Raw genomic sequence first — 8,061 nt, 5'->3', positions numbered from 1 at the left:
TAGAATGGAATCTCTACATGGACGGTTCCTCAAATAAAACTGGAAGTGGCGCGGGTGTGATAATTGAAAGCGACCAAGGAACCCAAATCGAACTCTCCCTCAAATTCGGGTTCCCCGCCTCAAACAATCAAGCGGAATATGAGGCACTGCTAGCTGGTTTGAAGCTGGCTAGGGAGGTTGGAGCTCAAAAGCTTATCATCTTTAGCGACTCACAGGTAGTCATTTCACAAATAGCAGGAAGCTACCAAGCCAAAGATCCCTCCATGAAAAAGTACTTGGACAAAACCAGGGAACAGCTCGGACAACTCGGAGAATATGAGATCTGTCACATACTCCGAGAACAGAATGCCCGAGCTGACGCACTCTCAAAACTAGCCAGCACCAAACCATGGGGCAACAATAGAAGCCTTATCCAAGAAATTCTGCAGAATCTGTCAATCTCGGAAGAAAAAAAAGTCCTGGCCATAACAGGTCAGGATCAAGGATGGATGACTTCCATAATTAACTACCTCAAAACAGAAGCACTCCCCACAGAGGAAAAGAAGGCAAAGAGGTTGAAACGTGAGGCACAATACTACACTATCATAAACAATACTCTATACAAAAGAGGGATTTCAATACCATTGTTAAAATGCGTACCGACTTCTAACACAAAGGAAGTTCTGAAAGAAGTACACAGTGTCATTTGTCGCAATCACCTCGGAGCGCAAGCACTTACCAAAAAAGTACTTCAGGCAGGATTTTATTGGCCAACTCTACAAAAAGAAGCCACAGAGTTCGTAAAGACATGTCCATCATGTTAGAAACATGCCAACTTTCACATCGCCTCACCAGAGGAGCTCATCAGTGTGACCTTACCATGGCCATTTGCAAAATGGGGACTTGACCTTCTCGGACCCTTCCCTCAGGGATCGGGACAAGTTAAATTTCTTATAGTGGGGATAGACTACTTCACAAAGTGGATCGAGGCAGAACCCCTAGCTAACACCACTGCTCAAAGAAGTCAAAAATTCTTACATAGGAACATTGTCACGAGGTTTGGGGTTCTATACTCCATCACCACAGACAATGGTACCCAGTTCACAGATGTAGGCTTCAGAAAGTTAGCAGCCGACTCGAACATAAAACAACAATTCACTTCCGTAGAACATCCCCAAGCCAATGGACAAGCCGAAGCTGCCAACAAAGTCATACTGGCTGGGCTGAAATGGAGATTACAGGATGCAAAGGGAGCCTGGGCCAAGGAGCTCCCACAAGTCCTATGGGCATATCGAACAATGCCACATTCCACCACAAAAGAATCATCCTTCCAATTAGCGTATGGAACGGAGGCAATGATCCCAGTGGAGATTGAAGAAAGGTCGCCTAGAGTGATTCACTATAGTGAAGAAGCCAACTCCCAACTTCAAAGGAAAGAACTCGATCTACTTTCGGAAGTCCGAGAAAGAGCTCGGATTAGGGAAGAAGCATTAAAATGACGAATGGCTGCGAGATACAATCAAAAGGTAGTACAGCGAGCTTTTGCTGAGAACGACCTCATCCTAATCCGAAATGACATCAGAACAACCGACCTGGAGAAGGAAAGCTGGCAGAAAACTGGAAAGGACCCTACCGAGTCATAGATGTACTTGGAAAGGGCTACTACAGACTGTCCGAACTCGATGGGCGAGAGCTTCCTAGGTCATGGCACGCCTGCAACCTAAGAAGGTACTATAGTTAGGGATGATAAAGGATCTTAGGATAGGGCACAATCTTTTTCCTGAAAAGGTTTTTTAATGAGGCGCCAAGCCAAGACCTACAAATCACCCAACTTAGAGGTTTAACCTCCCGCATGTATATATTTGCATTTTCTTTTAAATAAAATCTGTTCAGATCTTCTACAAATGCTCAAGCCGCATTAATCTGAAACATTCATCGTCTGATTATAAAGCTACAGATCGACAAAAAGTGAAAGTCAAATTCACTGCGCGATCACGATAAAGACCAAAGATGAAAACCAAATTCATTAAAAGGTCGACCAAACGAGGGTGAAACCCAATCTCTACAAAATCAACAAAGATGAAAATAGAATAATGCAAGAAGTTATAGAAAGTGATCCATAGAAAGGACCTGCGAGGTCCTAATAAAATGGGTTGCTATAAAATAACTTAAAGACTGGCTGACGTAAAGAAGTCGGACCAGTCGCGATTACCGAAGTTATAAGTAAATTCCTGGAAAGAGGTCTGGCCAGCCCTATAAAAGAGGATTACTATAACTTAGAAGGGCCCGACATGATGAAGTCGGCCCAAAACATAAAAAGTTATAAAAGTAATCCCTGAAAGAGACCTAAACAAGGTCCAAGAAAGAGGATTACAAAAATAACTTTGAAAGACCCGACGTAAGGAAGTCGGCCCAAAGCATAAAGTTATAGAAGTAATCCCTGAAAGAGATCTGAACAAGGTCCAAGAAAGAGGATTACAAAATAACTTAGAAGGGCCCGATGTGATGAAGTCAGCCCAAAGCATAAAGTTATATAAGTAATCCCTGAAAGAGACCCGAACAAGGTCCAAGAAAGAGGATTACAAAATAACTTGGAAGGGCCTGACATGATGAAGTCGGCCAAAAATATAAAGCTACAAAAGTAACCCTTGAAAGAGACCTAAACGAGGTCCAAAAAGAGGGTTACAAACAACAACTTGGGCTAAAAACCAACCTGACGAATTTGGCAACCTCAGCGTTATGCAATGTAATTCCTAACAAAGACCTGAACAAAGTTCAAACAAAATGAATTGCTGAAAATAACATCAGGCAATGGAATCAAGCCAATCAGGTCAGACAAAGTTCCAACACTCCCAAAGCCTACAAAGGTACCAAGACGAGTGCAGATAGACATGATATAAAAACACAAAGTTATAATAATAAGAAGCTTCAGAGGCCACCAAGGTCAGCCCAAAGAGCCTGGAAACTACTTTGTTTTTCAAAATAAAGTTGCTAAACAAGCAACTAAGAAAGTGTCAACAGTCAACAAACACCATTTACAAAAGTGAAAGTTCAAAAGTCCACAGGCAGGGCCATACGCAAACATATCAGGAATAACTAAAGAGGATCTAGAGGTTTCCTAGTAGCTGCATCAACTTGGGGCGCAGGAGGACGAGTTTGGAGAGGCACAGCATCTACTGTCCCATCCTCCCGGTTCAAGATTTGACAGTCAGGTTCTGGCTCAATTCCGGCTGATGGAGCTGAAGAAGTCGGCACAACAGAAGCCTTGGCGGCAGGCGCAGGAAGAGATTCAACATCATCATCGTCAGGGTCGTCAGGGACAATCTTACCATCCCTCACAATATTGTCAAGGCTGAAGAGAGTGAGATCGAGCTCAGGTGCAAGGCCCCAAATATGCTCTTTTAAGTTCTCATAAGCCGCAGTCACGCTGCCCACAAGGTGACCTTAGAGCTCGGTATAATCATCCTGGGCAGTCTCCAAATCACCCTTGAGACGCACCACTTCTCGGTAGGCCGAAACATAGCTCTCCTTGTGCTTCAACGCCGTGTCTTTAGCCAACTTCACAGAAGCCGCCAAAGCCACAGAGCTAGCCTTTTCACCCTCTAACTCTTTCTCCACCTTCTCCAACTTTACCTCCAGCTCCTCTTTCAAACCTTTTATCCTATCAAACTCTGACTTAGCCTCCATCATAAAAGACTTTGTAGCATGAACCGGAATACCCTGAGCAGTTCGAAAAAGAACCGCACCCATATGAGCCATCTTTACACTGCTTCTAGTTATAAACTCCAGGTGATGAAGAATGGACACATCATCGATTGCAAGACCTCTATAGGGTGCAATTTACTGGTCAACAAATTCGACGGCATCAAAATCAAGGGCATCAAGGTTAAAGGGCTCAGATGTTTTTTGCTTTTTTGGAGGAGGAACGCCATAAGCAGCAGCTGAAGTTTGTGGAGGGTCAGCCAGACGAACCCGGTGAGTAGGGATCACCCTCCTTGGCACAGCACGGGTGGCTTCACCTGAACTTGAGAAGACCCCTCTCCTGCCGCCTTGGCCGATATGTTTTGAGCAGCAGCAGCCTTCCTTGCCTTTTTGAAGGCCTTCTTGGAGTCATTATTTTTTGACATCTCTAAAAAATAGAATCAACCACAGTAAAGGATTATAATCGCAAAATAAGAGGAAGCAAAGCTAAGAAACAAAGGATAAAAATAAGTCAGACAGTACCCAACATAGTTCAGACCAAGGACGGGTCCTCCAGAAACTTTTTGGTATCAAGATGGGGGGTTCCCCTTATATATCCTCTAGAACAATCACAAAAGCCCGCTCAACCTCGTCAAGCATCTCCCATGTATAACGAGACACTGTCACATTCTTTTGCCATTCCAGAGGAAAAGCATGCTCATCATTTTCATCAAGAAAAAAGGGGCGGGCCCCCTCAACAGCTCGAACTTTAAAGATAGTTCTTAAAGTCCTTAAAGGACTCATCATACATGTCAAAAACTTTATGCCCCTGAGCAGATCTAAAAGAAACCCAAGAAGCTTTCTTTTTGGAAGAAGCCCCAGGCTTGGCCGAAATGAAGAGATAAAGAAAGAGAGTCTGAGAAGGTTTGACGCCTAATTCATGACAAAGCAACTGAAAGATCTTGATAAAACCCCAGGAATTTGGATGAAGCTGGGATGGGGCAACGTTACACGAGCACAACAAGTCGGTCTCAAAAGCAGTAAAAGGAAAGTTAATGTTCAATTGGCTGAAGAAATATTCATATGAGTAGAAGAAGGGATGCTCCCCCTCGACCGAGGTTGGAAAACAAACCCTCTCGTCAGAGTCGGGCGTTACAAGCTCATAATCCCTCTCCTGGACACCGCTACCACAAACCCTATGATGTTTTCTCAGCTCTACACAAAATTCGCCATACACCACAGAAACACACATTAAGACAAGGGAGTCCAGCCAATCAGACATCCCCTCAGGAACTTTAGAAGACATTTCTACAATATTTTTGCAAGAAGACATGGCCAACTAGTCCTACAACCAAAGAAGAGACGGATTACTAAAATTACTCAAGATCAGACAAACAACTCGGACAGTAAAAACAAAACAACAGATTGCAAACTCAGCAGTAAAAAGGAAATCCCCAGGACACAACCCAAAGACCAGGGGCATCCTTTGGAGGCAATAACAGAGTGAAGACCCACACCATCTCCCAAAAAAGAAAGCAACCCTCTTTTTTCTTTTAACAAAGTCATCAAAGGAACAACAAAATAGCAGCTCAAACAAAATAAACAGACATCAAAGATGCAACCTTTTTTATGAAGAATTAAACGGAGCCAAAGCCATTATCCCAAAAAAGCAACAGCAAGGACAGTAAAAACATGCAAAGCCCTAGGAAACCCTAATCATCGGGAGGGATACCAGAAACATGCATCATAGCAACCAAATGTAACGACGAGAAAAGGATCAAACTTTCCAGCATGCATTCAAACAAAATCAAAGCTTTACCAAAGGATCAAAGGAAAAAGTGGCGAAAGAAGTAAAGAAGCAGAAGGTAGAACCAACCTGGAGAAAGGGGAAAAGCTCTGAAGAAAAAGTTGAAAGGCGGAGCAGAGCAATGAAAATCGTCCCTCGAAGCAGAGCACCAACAAAATACCAAGACAAAGCGTTGCAGAGAAAAAACAAAAATGTAGGACAAAAGCAGAGAAAAAGAGGGGAAGTTACGGAAAAGAGAAAACCGTCTCTTGAATGCAAAATTCAAATAAAAGAACCAAGATAAATGAGGCATTAAAAGCCAATTAATGAGGGTGTTAAACCCTCACACGTTTCCAAAGCTAGAGTGCTAATGCAAGAGCTCGCGCTTTTAAGAAACAAAACGTTTCACATTGAAAAGAAAAAAGAACACCCTACAAAGAAGAAGTCAACAAAATGCTCGAGTTCGGCTTCATCCAAAGAGGGATCGAAGTCCTCAGACTAAGACTCGACCTCAAGAAAAAGACCGAGCTCGAGCAGGGGCACTATTTATACCCAGGGTTGAGCTGTCCGACCCGGGATGTTCTATAGACAAAGCGACCGACCTCTTCAGGTCAGGACAATTCGACCTCTTCTCAAAGAGCTCGGCCAAGTCACCAGGAAAGCCCAAAGAAGGGCCCGAATGGAGGACCGCGCACCAAAGCCCAAAGTAGTCCAAGCCTACAGGGAGAAAGGCGGTTCCCTTGAAGATAAGGTGACCTCACTCAAAAGATAAAGATAGGATAAGATAACTAACTTATCTTATCTAAGAAGGTTGCTCTACACCATTATAAATACATTGGAGCATCCAGGTATAACTCATACTCTGATTCTACTCAATACCTGCTTAATACCCTTGCTAACTTAAGCATCAGAGTCCCTTGCAAGTACCCCCACCCTCCGGGGACGAAAGATCAGCAGCACCACCAAATCCAACAAATCGGATAGAACAGCTCCGACCGGTACAGAAGATCTCGTCCGAGATCGACCTACAGTTTCAGGTAACCCTCGGAACAGTTTCTAAAATAACCATCCCATCTTCATCCTCATTCATACATTCTACCATGTGTGATTCTGAGACACCATCCTCAAAGTATATGTTGATCAAATTGTAATTCCTTCTACAATCTTTAACCATATCTAATAAATCAGCGTCTACTTCTAATTTTCTCAACCTAACTTCAAGCGACATTCCAAGTACTTTCCAACAGCAACCATTCACCTCTGCATATCCTAATTTCATATAATTCCCTTGATGAGTCCATATTTGATGATATATTTTGACTCAATTTGGATGGATTCTGGCACATGAACTCACACTTAAGCACCAGAATAGCATACTTTTGTGTTTTGTCCTTAATTTGATCTTAATTGTAAAACATGCAATTTTGTGTTTTAATAGAGAAAATTAATCCCACTTTTATGTCATTCGATGTCGTGATATAGTTTGTGAGTGATTTCAGGCCTTGAAGGTAAGAATGGATGGGCAAAAGTGGAAGAAAGCATGTACAAGGGAGAACACATGAAGAAAACAAGGAAAAGTACACACAGCGACCTGTGCGTGCGCACAAGCACCTGTGCGTACGCACAGGAGGATTTTTTAGCCGAGCATCTATGTGTCCGCACAGGTCCCAGTGCATGCCTTCATTAATGAAGCACGTGCACTCGCGATTTGGAGGCCTTTTGGCCCATTTTGGAAGGCTGAATTGCTGAATTGAAGTGCTATATAAAGGGAGAATCAACACATTTGAAGGCATTAGGACTTAGAATTTATTTTCCATAGTTTTGTATAGTAATTAGAAGTAGGAGTAGTGTAGAATAGAGAGTTCTCCTAGGGTTTATGTAGCCTTCTTGTAGCATTTTATAGCAAGCTTTAATCCTTGAATTTACTTCTTTAATTGTAAGTACTCTCAATTTATTCTTTAATTAAAGCACTTTTATCTTCATTTCCTTTTTTGTTCAAGTTACTTTGTTTATAATTGCAATTTTGAGTTCTTGAAATTTTGATTGATGAATTTACTATTTCATGCTTCCTTTATGTTTGATTGCTTGTTTATACTTGGTTTTGTTGATGGTTGGATATAGTTTTCTATTTTTCTTTGCAATTTTCCATACTTTACTTTTATGCACACAAGGTGTTTGTGAAAATGCCAACTCTATATTTTGAGTAGATTTTCACACCTTAGCTTGTGGTTTGAGATCCTAGGATACTAGAGTCATAATGTCCGACATTTAGTGGTAATTCTTGGGGAGTTAGTTGGCTCTTGTTTCCATTGACGCTAGCCTTTTATCAACTAGTTTGGTAAGTTGGCTAGGACTTTTGGATTAAGGTCAATTATGCTTGCTTGACTTACTCCTCGATGGTTGGAGTTGACTAGGTGAGACTAACTCATGACAATTACCATAGTTGTGGTTATGGCAATGATAGAATTCCTTGGATTCTCAACCCCCAAGTCAAGGTCTCTTTTATGCATTAATTCACAATTTTGCTCATTCCTTAGTTCTTTGATTTCTTAAGTTCCTTTAATCTTTCGTTCTTTGATTTTAAAACCCCCTTTTTCCCTTAACAACCAAGGAAG

This window comes from Arachis stenosperma, chromosome 1, assembly GCF_014773155.1.
Source record: "Arachis stenosperma cultivar V10309 chromosome 1, arast.V10309.gnm1.PFL2, whole genome shotgun sequence".
NCBI classification, from domain to species: Eukaryota; Viridiplantae; Streptophyta; class Magnoliopsida; order Fabales; family Fabaceae; genus Arachis; species Arachis stenosperma.
Note: the sequence above shows the minus strand (reverse complement) of the source record.